Raw genomic sequence first — 13,303 nt, 5'->3', positions numbered from 1 at the left:
CTGGTACAGCGATTCGGTCTCTCCGATTGAAGACTCGTCATCAGAGCAGACAATGGTTTCGCCACCAGATGCCGATCTATCCTCATATTCCGCTCCATGGATGAAACCTACAAAGACATGCTTTATGGTGGGCTGAACCTTGGCAGAGCTTGCACGCTAAGCAGTCTCGATGATGTCGGTACAGATGTTCGGCTCAGGGCCAGGTCCACCGATCTTGCCGATGAAGACGTGAATTCCACCAAAGGGGACCCAATACCCATACTCAATTGAACCGGCCTCGGGACTCCATCCTACATCATCGGTGTAGAGCTTGCCGCGATGACTTTTAGTCATCCAGCACACAACGTATCCCTTGAGTCTTTTGATGCTGCCCTTCAAGAACTCGAAACCATCGTGCGATAGCCCCACGGTGGGCGCCAACTGTCGTGGAATTGTCACGGCAGATGTCCTCATGAAAGGACTTAGTCGTAGAGCCATTGCTACGGGTTAGCTCAAAGGGGTTTAAAGCGGACAAAGGACACGAGAGTTTATACTGGTTCGGCCCCTTATGATTAAGGTAAAAGTCTACTCCAATTGTGATGGTATTGCTAGGGTTTCGATGACCAGGGAGCGAATCCGGTTTGCCTGGCTCTCGAGTTGTTGTGTGTTGTCCCTAAACCGCTGTTGGGTCATCCCTTTATATACATAGGTCGATGCCCGCCGGTTTACAGATTCACGAGGCCGGATCATGAACGTCTCCGGCTCGGTCTCTACTCCTAACTTATCATACAAGTATACATCAGTATCAGTTTATGTCTACAAGCCTTAATCCGCCTTTGGCCCTTGGGCCTTCATGAAGCGCCATCATACATGTCTTCATGGGCTTCAAATAAGATAATCATCACAAGGATAAACCAGCCTCTCCTGGCCTGTTTATGTACAGTAGTTATATCCCCAACAAGACTCCATAAACAGAAAGTTTCGGGAGTTAATAGGTGGGAATTCAAGTTGCTCTAGTTATTCTTCCAGCAGATATTTGGTATGGGATTGGGCTATCCTTACCACTTATTTGTTCCAGTCGTACCTTGTTGTTTCATTCATTAATCTCTTTTAAAGTGGCATCTCACCTTAATGGTCGGGTAATGTTAACTTCAGAATTCATTCGTTCAATCTCTGTTTGAATGTTTATTGTGAAGACTATATGTTGCAATTTCTATCCGTTGATTCAGCTTACCTATCTATCTATCATGGTTCTAATGGATGTCACCCTCTTTAGGATGTCTCCTCCAACGCATCTGAATCCAGACCGCAATGATGGGGATCAGGCGAACCCTCCACCTCCGCCACCACCTCCGCCTCTGTAGGCATGGCAAGCTATCATGGCAGCCACGAACATCAATACCCAAATGCTTTTGCAACTCTTGCAATAGCGGAACCAAGTTCAAGGCAACCAAGGGAATCAATGTCAAGGGCAATTCAACAATCAGCCTCAGTTTGCTACCCTCAACCAATTTCTTGCCAATCAACCAAAGTCTTTCAACAATTGTGTCGAGGCCACGGACGGGGTTGATTGTCTCGTGGACATAAACAAGCATTTTGAATGTAGCAATGTCAGGCCTGAGGACTTCGTCAAGTTTGCTTCTTTTCAGCTCAAGGTCCAAGTAGCTGATTGGTATCAGCAATACAAAGATTCCAAAGGGGCCCGACAGATTACCTGGACTGACTTCTGCTGGGACTTTCGAGCTCATCACATTCCAACAAGTGTTGTTGAGAGCAAGCATGAGGAATTCTGCAATCTCAAGCAAGGAGTTTTGTCCGTGTATCAATACAACATCCAATTTCAGAAGCTTGCTCTCTTCGCAAAGCAAGACATGCCTGATGAAAATAGCATGATCTATCACTTCAGGGGTGGCCTCAGAGAGGATCTGCAGTTAGCTCTTGTTCTTGTTGAGCCTACTCAGTTCGATCAGTTCTATAACATGGCCCTCAAGAAATAAGCTGCTCAGCTCAAGTGTGAGGCTTCAAAGAAGAGAATCAGGGATGCAGTTCACTCGTCTTCTTCCTCACAAGTGGTAGCTAAGCAACAGAAGTTTTGGCTTCCTCCAGCTTCTCTGTTTCGTCAGCCCTACCAGCAAAAGAACGCAGGTGGTCGTGGATCTTCCCACCCACCCAACCCTGGCTATCAGAACAAGTCTCAAACTCAAGCTCCAAGGACAGGTGGTCCCCCTCCTCCTTATCACCGTCCGCTCTCAGAGGTTACTTGCAACAAGTGTGGTCTGCAAGGTCACTATGCAAACAAGTGCACTCAGAGGCGCCTTTCGCCTCCTCCTCCTGTGAGGTCTTCAAACAATGCAGTGGTCAAGCACAATCCAAAGCATGCAAAGGTGAACATGTTGAACGTAGCTCAAGCGGAGGATTCTTCAGATGTGATCATGGGTAACCTCTCGGTTAACTCTATTCCTGCTAAAGTTTTATTCGATACTGGTGCATCGCATTGTTTCATGTCAAGACCGTTCTTTGCAAAGCATGATTTCACTTGGTCATACCTGGAGAAACCTTTGGGTGTTGTTTCTCCGGGGATGTCAATGAGATCCAACTCGATAGTTCCTGATGTCACCATCAAGATGGGCAATTATAAATTACTGGCTTCTCCAATGGTTCTTGGTGACTTTGATATTGATCTTATTCTCGGCATGGATTGGCTTTCTCAGCACAAAGCTGCTCTTGATTGTGCCACCAGGGAGATTAAATTGACACACCCTTCTGAGGATGTGATCATCTATGCCACTCGTGATGAAACCATTCGGTTGTTCTCTCTCAATGAGAAGGGCGAGTTAGACGCTATTTCTCAGATTCTAGTTGTTTCTGAGTACCAAGATGTCTTTCCAGAAGAGCTTCCGTGTATGCCTCCTCACCGGCCAGTTTAGTTCGTTATCGATCTTAAGCCTAGTACTGAACCCGTTTGCAAGTGTCCATACAACTCGGACCAAAGGAGCTTAAGGGATTGAAGAAACTGCTCGATGAACAAGAGCGTCTGGGTCTGATCAGACCGAGTTCATCTCCGTGGGGTTGTGGTGTTCTTTTTGTCGAGAAGAAGGATGGCACGGACCGACTTTGCGTCGATTACCGTCCATTGAACAAGAAGATAATCAAGAACAAGTATCCACTAGCCAACATCGATGAGCTATTCGAGGAACTCAAAGGTGCAAAGTTGTTTACCAAGCTTGACCTCCAGATGGGTTATCATCAGATTCACATTCGTGAAGAAGATATCCCTAAGACAACATTCAGAACAAGCTTTGGTTCTTATGAATATACTATCATGTCTTTCGGGCTTGTCAATGCCACTGCAACATTCTCTCAGTGATGAACTTCATCTTCAACCCCTACACCAATAAATTCGTCCTGGTGTATCTCGATGATATCTTGGTGTTCTCCAAGAATAAGAAGGATCATGCCAAACATTTGCGATTGGTGCTCGACAAGCTTAGAGAGTATCAATTCTATGCAAATTTTTCCAAATGTGAGTTTTGGCTTGATGAAGTTCTTTACCTTGGCCACATCATCTCTGCCAAAGGCATTGCTGTTAATCTGGAGAAGGTTTCTTCAATTGTCAACTGGGAACCTCCTCAGAATGTCAAGCAGCTCCGCAGTTTCCTTGGTCTTGCAAGCTATTGCCGAAGATTCATTGAGAATTTCTCAAAGATTGCAAAGACTATTTCCAAGCTTCTCCAGAAGCATGTCAAGTATTCCTAGACTCTGGAGTGTGACGTTGGTTTAAACACTCTCAAAGAGAAACTCGTCGCAGCTCCTGTCTTAACTCCTCCTGATGAGTCCAAGCCATTCGAAGTTTTCTACGATGCCTCATTGTAATGTCTCGGTGCCGTGTTAATGCAAGAGAAGAAAGTTGTGGCATATACTTCTCGTTAGTTGAAGCCAAAAGAAAGGAACTACCCCACTCACGATCTTGAGTTGGCGGCAGTTGTCCATGCCCTAATAACATGGAGACATCTCTTGTTGGCAAGGCAAGTGGGCATTTTCACCGTTCACAAGGGTCTCAAATATATCTTCACTCAACCCAACCTCAACCTCAGGCAAACTCGTTGGGTCGAAATGATTCAAGAGTACAATCCAAGTTTGAATATACTCCAGGCAAGGTGAATGTGATTGTAGATGCTTTGAGCAGAAAGGCTTATTGCAGCAACTTAATTCTGAAGCCATTTCAACCGCATCTTTGTGAAGCTTTCCTCAAGCTCAACCTCCAAGTTGTTCCTCAACGTTTTGTTGCCAACCTTCAAGTCACACCAACTTTGGAAGATCAAATTCGTGAGGCACAACTCCTTGATACCATGGTGAAGAAGGTGAAACATGGTGTTGCCCAGGGCTTGCCCACATACAAGTGCTATCACATTGATGACAGGGACACCTTATTCTTTGATGACTGGATTGTGGTTCCTAAAGGTGATCTAAGGAAGGTCGTAATGAATGAAGCGCACAATTCTCTTCTTTCCATCAATCCAGGCAGTTCGAAGATGGACCATGACATCAAGAAATCGTACTGGTGGACTCGAATGAAGCGAGAGATTGCCCAATTCATGAATGAATGTGATCTCTGTCGAAGGGTGAAAGTAGAACATCAACGACTAGCTGGTCTCCTCCAACATCTTTCTATTCCAGAATGGAAGTTTGATCATATCAAAAATGGACTTCGTCACTGGATTTCCCATGTCCAAGCATGGGAATGATGCTATCTTCGTTGTCATTGACAAGCTTACAAAAGTGGCTCATTTCCTTCCAATCAAAGAATCTATCATGGTAGCTCAGTTGGCAGAGCTATACACCTCCAGAATTGTCTCGTAGCATAGAATTCCACAATTTATCTCTTCAGACCGTGGAAGCATTTTCACTTCTAAGTTCTGGGACTCCTTCCAGAAGGCCATGGGCACCAACATTTGCTTCAACACGGCTTTCCATCCTCAACCAAGTGGGCAAGTCGAGCGAGTCAATCATATCCTTGAAGACATGCTCAGAGCTTGTGTCATCTCTTTCGGTATGAAGTGGGAAGATTGTCTTCGATATGCCGAGTTATCTTACAACAACAGCTTCCAAGCAAGTTCGGGCAAGGCCCCATTCGAAATTCTTTATGGCATAAAGTGTCGTACTCCTCTTAACTGGTCCGAGACTAGCAAATGCCAACTTCTTGGCAGCGACTTGATCATAAATGCTGAATAAATGTGTAAAGTCATCCGTGAAAATCTCAAAGCAGTGCAATCGCCCCAGAAGAGTTAGTATGATAGCACACACCGTGATTTGGCTTTCGAGATCGGATACCATGTCTACCTCCGAGTGTCTCCAATGAAAGGCACTCAACACTTCGGTATCAAAGGGAAGCTTGCCCTGAGATACGTGGGTCCTTTCGAGATCATTGGCTAAAGAGGCAACCTCTCCTATCAACTTGAGCTCCCGTCCAGCTTCGCAAATGTGCACGATCTGTTCCACGTGTCACATCTTCGCAAGTGCTTCAAGTCGCCCGAGCGCACTATCAACTTCGAAGAGATTGACCTCCAAGAAGACATGTCTTATCATGAGCACCCCGTTGCCATTCTTGAAGAAACCGAGCGCAAAACATGAAACAAGTCGATCAAATTCTTGAAAGTAAAGTGGTCTCACCATTCCGACCGAGAAGCTACCTGGGAGTGCGAGGATCACCTCCATTCCGAATATCCAGAGTTCTTTTTCAGTCCTAGATCTCAGGTCGAGATCCTGTTGTTGTGGTGGAGAGTTGTAATGCCCCGGATGTATCAAAATGTTTGCCTCGTGATGCTCTACATGCTAGGTTCATTTGCATGCATTTTACTGTCCATATTGATGACTTAAACTTCATTGCAGAAGTGCTATATGATGTTGTCTGCTGGAATCCATCATAACTTGCTGATTTGTCATTTTCGTATCATTTTGTGTGTGCATCCTTTGAGCATCATGTCTACCTGTTTTAGGAGCATCTTCATGCCATATTTACTATGGTGCAAGCCTTGTATTTTTTGGTGCTGTGTGGTGACTAGCACAAGCATGCCAAGTAGGCCACATGATGTTGCTGATTTCAGGAACTTTGTTTTTCTGCTAAGTCTTTTCTGTTACATTATGTTGCTATGTTGTCTTGTTGCCACAAGTAGATCCACGCATATTTTCATGAACTTCAGTAAGAGTATTTTGAAAATATGGTTATGCTCTACATATTCATGCCTCTGGTTGTTATTATGGAGTAGTGTTGTCACATCCCTAACCTATGGTGCTGCCTAGTGTTTGAATCTTGTTTGCATCATGTTTAACTTACATGGAAATTTTATATGGGTATGTTCAAACCCTAGCATCAAAAGGAACTCAAATAGGTTCAACCAAATTTTTTTTCAACGATTTCAAAATGCCCTTTAAAAATGTTCATCATTTCTTGATCAAGGTGGAAGCATCTACCAAAAATGGTTCACATTTTTGCAGGACATATTTCAACTCTGAATTAATTCAAACATATTTGAATTGGAGCTATTTAAATGCTATATATATTTTAGATGCTCCAAAATTGTTGGAAATTGTTAAGGGTCACTGGAATAATTCAGAAAGCACCCATAATTGTTTCCAGGATTTTATGAAATGGTTTAGTATTATTACTAAATCAAAACAAATAGCAAAAAATAGAAAACAGAAAGTAAATAGAAAAGTGAGAGAGAGAGAAAGGCCAGAGGCCACTTACCTGGACTGGGCCGGCCCATCTGGCCGTGCCAGTCATCACCTACCTCTGCCACTACGCAGAGGAGGGATACAGTGCATGCATGCGCGAGGCACCACGCCTCCTCCCTACTCGCCTCCCTCACTGGACGCCTCGAAGCCCCTCCTCGATGCCACGCGACCCATGAAGCCTCTCTCACTCTCCCTCGAGCTCTCTCTCTCTCTCTCCCGCGCCTTCTCCCCCTCCTCGAGCTCCTTCTCTCCTCCCCACCGAGCGGAGCTCGTCGCCGCCGCTCACTACTGCCGCAGCCACCGCCTCCCCCTCGCTTCTCCAACGTGCCCACGAGCTTCGCCTCGACCCCCTCTACCTCCCCACCGAGCCGCGCCTCACCGGAGGCCCTGCATCGTCGCCATCTTCATCATCTTCGTCGCTGGCCGCGGAGATCCCCCTCGCCGCTGCGCTCACTCCGGTGCTTCCCCAAGCACACCGAAGCTACCCCTGCATCCACCATGAGCCATTGACCCTCCTTCCCCTCTCCGTTCTCTCTGCCACTCGCCGTAGTTGCCGCACCAAGCACACCCACACGCGCCGTCGCCCGAGCTTGCCGCCGATGTGGCTCCGGCGACGCAACGACCCCGTCATCCTGTCCACTGACCTCGCCGTGTCGCGTACGGACCGTAGATGCCTCACACGTGCCGACTCGTCCGCCGTAGCCTCGACCCCGAGCTCACCCGAGCTCCGGCAACCGCCGAGGTCATCGCCAGCGACAACTCCGGCCACCCCAGGCCCAACCGCCACCACCACTCAATGCGGACGTGCGTCCGCATCACGTAGATGCCCTCCGCCGGCCGTTTGGTCGCCGGAGACGCAAACCCGAGGCTCGCCGCCGCGGCTGGCCTCGCCGACGTCAAGTCACCGGTGGTTTGAGCCCGCTGACCTGGGGTTGACCTTGGTTGACCTCCCAGGGTCACTGACGCGCGGGCCCGCCCTGTTAATTTCTAATTAGTTTTAGGTTAGTGCTAAATAACTAAGATTAATTAGTCCAGTCACTGACCAGTGGGCCCATGCCCTAAATAACCTAGGTTAGTGCTAACGTAACCCTAACTAACTTTGTTAGTTAGGTGTTACACTGACATGTGGGTCCCAGCCGTCAGGTTTGACCTGGCCTGGCGCCTTTGACCTACTGATGTCACCCCGACGTCATGCTAACGCAGATAATCTTTTTCTAGATTTTTTTAATTCAGAAATTCCGGAAATTTGTTTAAACTTCAAAAATTCATAGTAATTCAACCGTAAGTCCAAATGAAATAATTTATATATGAAAAATTATCAGAAAAATTCAAGGAATCAATTTGTACCATTTTCATGCATGTTTGAACAATGTTTTTCCTCTGTTTTGGATAAAGCAAATAAAGGGTATTTAAATAATCATATATGGAGTTGGAATTTGAATCATGTATTCAAACCAACTTCATTTAAATCATAGCTAGATGCATTAGCTCAAATCACATCATATTGCCATGTCATGATCATGCATCATATTGTGTCATTGCATTGATTGTGTTCTTTCTCAGTTGCCGGTGTTTGTCCCCTCTCGGTAGACGTGTACCGACGACGAGAACGATGACACCGATGAAGTGTGTTCCTCTTCAGAAGTGTCACGCAAGCAAAACCCCCTTATTCATTCCGATACAATCCCACTCTCTCGCTCTTGCTCTCTTTTACTGCATTACGACAACAGCGATTCAACTGTTACATGCTGCGGTAGTTGAACCCCTTTTCCTCTACATGACCTGTCATTGCCACAGTAAATAGATGAAACCGACTAGCATGAGTAGGAGTTGTTTGAGGTCTGATGTGCCTACTCATTCGTGCTTGTTTGTCATGCCTGCTAATGCTTAGAGTTGAGTCAGGTCTGATTCATCGGGGATGAATTGAAATGTGGTGAACATGTCCTACCATTGAGAGCTAAGTGTGTGAACACGATTTGGTAAAGGCAGCGGTGAGAGGCCATGTAGGAGTACATGGTGGGTTGTCTCATTTCAGCCGTCCTCAGGAACTGAGTTCTGTGTTTGTGATCCATGAATAGTTACTACAACACATTGGGCTCCGGGTGCTCCATGTTCTCTCGACTTATTAATCAACTTGATCTCTGTCCAGGAGTTGCAACTAGTTTCTGGTGTTTGTAGGTAGTGTTAGTAGTCTACCAAGTGGCACCCGGTACAGGTGGGCTTGGGAAAGACTAGGCATAGTGGCCCGGTGTACCAAGTGGCACCCGGATGGTGGGCTTGGCAACCCTTTACACATCGTTTGGGGCCGTGAGCGACACCCCGGCCGGATCTCCTTGCGGATGGAACCCGAATAGGCGATAAACCTGGATGAGAGACTTGTGTGGTTAGTCAGGTCGTGGCCGACACCCTCGCCAGGCTTCCGCTTGAAGGTTGTTGAGATACATGGCGTGTACATGGTGATAAGTGGTGAGAGCGTGTGTGAAGAAGTACACCCCTGCAGGGTTATCATTATCTATTCGAATAGCCAGATTCCTCGGATATGGAAACTTGGATACCTTGCATAGTTCATAGACAAGTGAAAGTGGATACTCTAAAATGCGCAAGATAAGCGTGAGTGCTATGGATGGCGTTCTTGTAGGGTGACGGGAGCGGATCCATAGTGGGGTATTGATATGGTGAATATGTGGACTCGTGTGCGCCACCTCAAAAGAGTTACTTGCAGTCGTAGTTTAGGATAGCCACCGAGTCAAAGCTGGCTTGCTGGAGTTAAACTCCACCACCCCCCTTTTGTTGATACCGATGCATATGTAGATAGTTCTGATGTAAGTCTTGTTGGGTACATTTGTACTCATGTTTGCTTATTTTATGTTTTGCAGAGATGTCTGTCTCGCTAGTAGTTCCATGTGGACTTCGACGTTTATCTTGATACCTCAGCTACGATCTTGTGCCCTCGACAGGATCTTGTATATAGTTAGGCTTCTCAGCCTTTTTCATTTGTAGATGTCTGTACTTAGACATGTTAAGCTTCCGCGTGTGCTTTGACATGTATGCTCTGAATGTTGGGTCATGAGACCAATGTTTGTAATATCTCGCCCCTCGGAGCCTAATGAATAAATACTTTGTGTCGTAGAGTTTTGTTGTGATGCCATGTTGTATTTAGACATATCGAGCAGATTGTGTGTATGATTGAAATGCTTGGTATGTGTGGGATCCGACAACCTAGTTGTTTATCCTTGGTAGCCTCTCTTATGGGGAAATGTAGTCTTGTGCTTCCATGAGCCGTAGTAGTCCGCTACAGCCCTTTTCACCGGAGTCCTGCTAGCCCAGCACTACTGCTCCGGAACACTTGACTAGCCGGCATGTGATTCACTTTGTTCCTGTGTCTGTCCCTTCGGGGAAATGTCACGCGGTGACATCCGAAGTCCTGCTAGCCTGCTACAGCCCGGTTCACCGGAGTCCTATTAGCCCAGTGCTACAGCCCGGATTCGCACGTTGCTGACCGAGATGCTTGATGTTGATTCATGTATGCCTGTCCCCGTAAGTTAGTGCCGCTTTGAGTTCACGACTAATCATGTCGGCCCGGGTTCTCTGTCATATGCATGCTAGCGACACTATCATATACATGAGCCAAAAGGCACAAACGGTCCTGGGCCATGGTAAGGCGACACCCGTGGGAATACCGTGCGTGAGGCCACAAAGTGATATGAGGTGTTACCGGCTAGATCGATGTGACTTGGAATCGGGGTCCTGACAGCTTTGGTATCAGAGCCTGAGTGCCTATAGTATTACCAAGCCAAACTGGTTGAAGTTGAGTCTAGAAATGCTTTAGTTATGTAGGGGAATTGATTGTGGGAAGGGAACGTAAGGCTCTTTTACTCCTTATCCTCATGACCTTTTGATCTGAGTCATCCTCTTCCTTTCTACGGGGAATAAGAACTAGGCCTTCTTATCTATCTATCAGGATGACGAGTTACTAATCCATAGACTTATAGGATTGATGGTTTCAGGCCTCAGTTCAGTTCCTACTACTTCTGTGTATCGTGAATGGGTCTCGAACCCTTGATATTGTGATGTTGAGTGGTTATACAACCATTTTACAGGATGTCTCAAGTCTTTTCGAGCATTTACAGCCGTTATGATGTCCGAGTCATCCCAGGTTTCTAAACAGTCTGATGCATCTGCAAATCCCTTCCTCCCATTCCTGATGTCCTTTTGGGCCAGATTAAGCACACTAATCCGTGAGTTGAGGTACTCTATTGCCTCGGCATTTGTGTTGGAACTATTATTATGACCCTAGGTGCCTAGAGTATCACCTAGTAATCTAGCCATGTTTTGTGTTCCGGTGTGATGATTCTGGCCATTATTCTCGAAAGCATCCTGTGATGCCATTTAGTAGTAGGTATTCTACTCCTGGGTTCTTGACCCAAGATCCACTCTACTTACCTCGTGTTGATAGTGTTGCTCGTACCTTTAGGATATTAGTAATCTTTGTGATAGTCTTCGAGGTTCGTGGTATTTCCTTCTTCCAAATATCATGAACCGCTTATGGCAGAAGTTCTTTTGAACCAAAAGATCACAATAAGAGTGCTCTTGATGAGTTCTTCGTTCTACATTGTGAATTTGCCAGTTCTACCTTTCTGCATGGGTTATCCAGAAGAATTATGTTGAACTTTGCTCGGCATACTGATCTATGCACCCACAACTCAGAAAGTTATATATTCCTTTGAGTTGTCCCTCTTTAGTTATTTTCTGGCCCTCTGTCTATCAATTGATAGTCAGGACTAATTGTGCATCCGTGTTATCGATGCTTATTATTCTTGTGGTCCGTCAAGCCATCCTATTCCAGAATGACTAGGAGAAACAACTCCAGAACCTCATCCATATCTAGGATTGGGTCAAAACAATTGTATTCCACAGATCAAAATGCTAATCCAGCTTTTTCTCTGCTGTACCTTGGAGTGTTACCATCTTGATGTCAGGAGTGTCATGAGAATTGCACCACCTCTTATGAATTCTTGACGCAGTAATACTTCTTGCCATCATTGTTCATTCCTCGGTTCCGTGTTATTGCAACCGGAATGCCGACAAGTGTACTGTGATGTGCAAAATCAATACTCCTAGCAACTCCGTTGCTTGGTAGTTAATGGACAATACTCTCATTCTTAGTGTGCTGGTTATTGAATCATCATCCTAAGATTGATCGTGCTACCTAGTCCATATTTTCGGGTGCACTCATCGACCAATGAGTTAGGATTGTGACAATCCCTCGCTCCTTGATCATATCGTTCTGCCCTAAAAACCAAGATTGTTCTCGAGCTTAATAACATATCGGTGGTTCGTGATTTTCTGGATATCTTCGTAGAAGTATCACCAGGTCGTCCCCTGACCGATATGTTGAGTTCGTGATCAAGTTGGTTTTCCAATAAACCACTCTTTCTCCAAGAATCTGTGTTAGATACCTCTGAACTAGTTGGTTAAGCTAAAACAACAACTTGGCGAGTTGGAAGATAAAAGCTTAATCCACTTAGTTCACTCCAAAGGGGATATCTTGCGTGTGTGTGTGTGTGTGTTGAAGAAAGATGACATCTCCATCAATTGGTCCTCGTGATCAGTTGTTGGACCTATTGCCTTGTCAAAACTATGACTTGAGTATGGGCTATCGTGAAGTCAAATTAGAACCAACGATGTTCATAATGTTGTCTTACTCGTGGTTGATCCCTCGAGCATACACCATTATATCTTTTGGGTCTGACCAGTGCTATCACTTGTTAACATAAATTATGGAATTCCACTTACATGGAAACCTAGATGAATTGTTGTTGAATCCATCAGCAACATTTTTAACTTCTCCATGATTCGTGTTGAACATTCAGTTAGTGTTGGAAACTTTATAAGCATTGCCCTCATGTTCCGTTCATGAAGCATATGTCCGTATGAAAGATGTGACTTCCTCTAATTCATGTGCATCTGATGCAAGTTGCCGCCGTGGATTCGAGAAAGTCAATGTTGCTTCTTTTAGAATCATCCCAAATCGGCCGTGCATATGTGTGAAGTATTCTGTGGTTCGGAGACTTGCAACCTTCGTTCCATATGTGTCCCTAGCACACCAAGCCACTGATTGATTTTTTCAAGGAAAAGGGGTTGTTGTGCAAATCCTAGGTCATGCACAAGACTTCTTACCCTAGATGATGGTTCCCCACCTGAACTTGGTAGTGTTTTATCATAAGACTACTATGTGGTCATGCTTGTCTGGGACAGCGTGTTCACATGTGTTTAGCAGAACCAACTCATGTTTTGGAGCTTACTATCTTAGTTCATTCCTCAAGAATCTCGCAACGCCATCTCGTCGACTTGTGTTGCAAACTTTCTTTTCAAACATGCTGAGTCTGAAGTATTCTATCACCAATCGGATCTGAATCTCAGGCAGATATGATGGTTGGAACATTCCCAACAGTTGCATTTTGTTCCCAGCTTGCACCGCCATTGTGCCATTCTACCTTGAGTCCCATCCATTTCCGATGATAAGAAAAAATCATCTATTGCGTTGTCTTCAACAAGGTAGTCCACATCATCCATTCTAGTCCGGCTA

This window comes from Triticum urartu, chromosome 4 (assembly GCF_003073215.2).
Source record: "Triticum urartu cultivar G1812 chromosome 4, Tu2.1, whole genome shotgun sequence".
NCBI classification, from domain to species: Eukaryota; Viridiplantae; Streptophyta; class Magnoliopsida; order Poales; family Poaceae; genus Triticum; species Triticum urartu.
Note: the sequence above shows the minus strand (reverse complement) of the source record.